A 2,601-nucleotide genomic window follows, 5' to 3' on the forward strand; every position below is an offset into this window, starting at 1 on the left:
AAGCAGGCTCCATGCTCTCAGCATGGAGCCTGACACAGGGCTCGATCTCACGAACTGTGAGATCATGACTTGAGCTGAAATCAAGAGTTGGAGGCTTAACTGACTGAACCACCCAGGTGCCCCTAAACAAGTAATTATAAGTCTAATCCAAGTTCAGACACTTAACCAACTGAGCCACCCAGGTGCCCCTATAACTTACATTTCTGATAATATCCTTTTTAGCCTCCAATGTAAGTTCTTTGGTTTGTGTCGACAAATGAAATGCCTCGGTATCAATTTGTGCATGTCCCCAGAAAGAATCCCCTATCAGTGTATATGGATAAACCTGGGGCCTGTTTTCAGAGCCTGCCATTCATGGTCCTGAATCTTGTTAATTTCTGGCCTGCAGCAATGTCTACACAGTATGTTGGCATCTAAACGGTAGGAGAAGGGTCCCTGGGAGGTGCTTGTAGAAGCTCCAGTTTCCAGAGCTCTGTTGAAGGGCAGGCAACCACCAATAGGGGCTTCTTGAGGCTGCTGCTGGGGCGGGTGTGATGCTTAAGGAGCTCAGTTGCATCTCTGACAAGTCAAAGGAAAAGGGCATCCTGTTATGAGAATGAATCGCCAAGTGGCTTCCTGCAGAACGAGCTGAAGCAGGCATGCTCCCTCAGAACCTGCTGAAGGGGAAACAAGGAAGTGAAATACTAACAATGATATAATGTTATGTGTCAATTATCTCTCAATAAAAAAAATGAAATAATATTGTATGATCTTGAAATGGTGTGATGACCCTTCTTGACTGGTCATAAAATAAACTGATACCCTTCTCAATTGGAAATTGTCAGCCCTGCTTGGTTTGTCTGTCATTTTGACAATGCTTACTGATGCTTTCCAAAATCTGTGGAAGGGATTCTAGCTTCCTGAGTCAGCAGTATACACCAGTAGTCTGGGAAGCTTTTTTAGGGCAGCTACAGAAGATTTAAGGAATAACATATCTTGGTTCTAGAGAAATTTCTCATAGGTGGTTTTTTTTGTTTTTGTTTTTGTTTTCTTTTCTTTTCTTCCAGAAGAGATTAGGAGGGAGAGTCTCATGGTCAAGAGTTCTGCCTACTTAGAAGTGTACCCTTGCTGGCCTTTGGTATCTGGCCCCAGTGGAACTGCATAAGGGGAGGAAGGGATCATTCTAGTGCTCCAAAGCCCTGCCCCAACCCTCCTGAGATTCAGCCTTCAGCTTGACAGGGAGTCAAAAGTACAGAGACATTCTCAGAATGCTTCAGGTCACAAGTATTCCTATGCAGAGATGCGGGGATGACATTTTGTGCCTTCAGCCTGCCTAGGTCAGACAGAGACAGGAGATTTCCCTCTGAGAGCTGGAACAGCCTCTTCACTCTGTTGTTTTAGTCTCACTTAATTAATGGTGTTATGGGTGCCAAAGTACCGGATTGTAGGCCTCAGAAGAGGGTGTTTCAGGAGCTGTGGCACTATCAGGCCATCAGTTTTGTTTTTTTTTTAATGTTTATTTATTTTTGAGAGACAGAGTGAGAACGGGGGGAGGGGCAGAGAGAGAGGGAGACACAGAATTTGAAGCAGGCTCCAGGCTCCGAGCTATCAGCACAGAGCCCGACAGGGGGCTCGAACCCACGAACTCTGAGATCATGACCTGAGCCATAGTCAGATGTTTAACCGACTGACCTACCCAGGCGCCCCAGGCTGTCCGTTCTGCAGTGGACAAGATTTGCATCTTCCTTTTGTCTTTGAGAGGCTGCTTGCTTCTTTGCACTGGTGAGCAGCTGTCTTCATAGGAGAGGCAGGGGAAAGGCTGGCTTTTGGTCAATCTAAAGAGAGAACTTGCCTTTGAAGACTCATGCAGAAGATCTAAATAGAAGATATTTCAAGAAGACTTTTTCTGTTACTGGACCAGCTTACCAGTTGGAAGACCCTCAGGCTCTTCTAGGGGGGTATGCATATTTAGGTACGCCACCAAAAGTGATGCAACCAAGCACTGCATCTTTTATGAGAGCTCAGAAGTACTGCTCTGTGCCACAAGGGGACAGTTCCTTTTATGTTTATCATCTTGGTGACTCACTCTTATCCTGCCCAGAGAGGAGCTTTAGGTCCATCTTTACCATAAATGATGATGTGAAAGGTTGGCTGTGGCAGGATTTGTGGTACGTGCCAAGGCCCCCCGCCTCTTACTTCTCTGTACTCTTTTCTTAGCAGCTAAAGAACTTAGTTTCATTTATTCATCCAACAACCACTTAGGATACTACCGTGTTAGGTGCTGAGTGTGCCAAAGTAAATATGTTGAAGTCACTACCCTCAAGGAGTTTATAGCATGAATGAATCTTTCTTGGCTGAGTGGGTAATCTACTATTAGAGAATAATCCTAATGTTAAATTCTGTTACCTCTGGTATCTAATAACGGTGCAATCTGCTCCAGTACAAAACCTGTTTCTATAATGAACTTAGCTCATATGAATTGGATATAGGTGCATAATGTCAGTTCATATGCTTTTCACCCTATGTAAGAGGAGCCCAAATAACAAGAGTAAAATAATAACCTTCATCAGGAAAGGAAAATGCCCTTGGCTCAACTTTTGCACCCCAGGAGCTCTTTCTATG

This window comes from Panthera uncia (assembly GCF_023721935.1).
Source record: "Panthera uncia isolate 11264 chromosome B2 unlocalized genomic scaffold, Puncia_PCG_1.0 HiC_scaffold_24, whole genome shotgun sequence".
In the NCBI taxonomy this organism is placed as follows: Eukaryota; Metazoa; Chordata; class Mammalia; order Carnivora; family Felidae; genus Panthera; species Panthera uncia.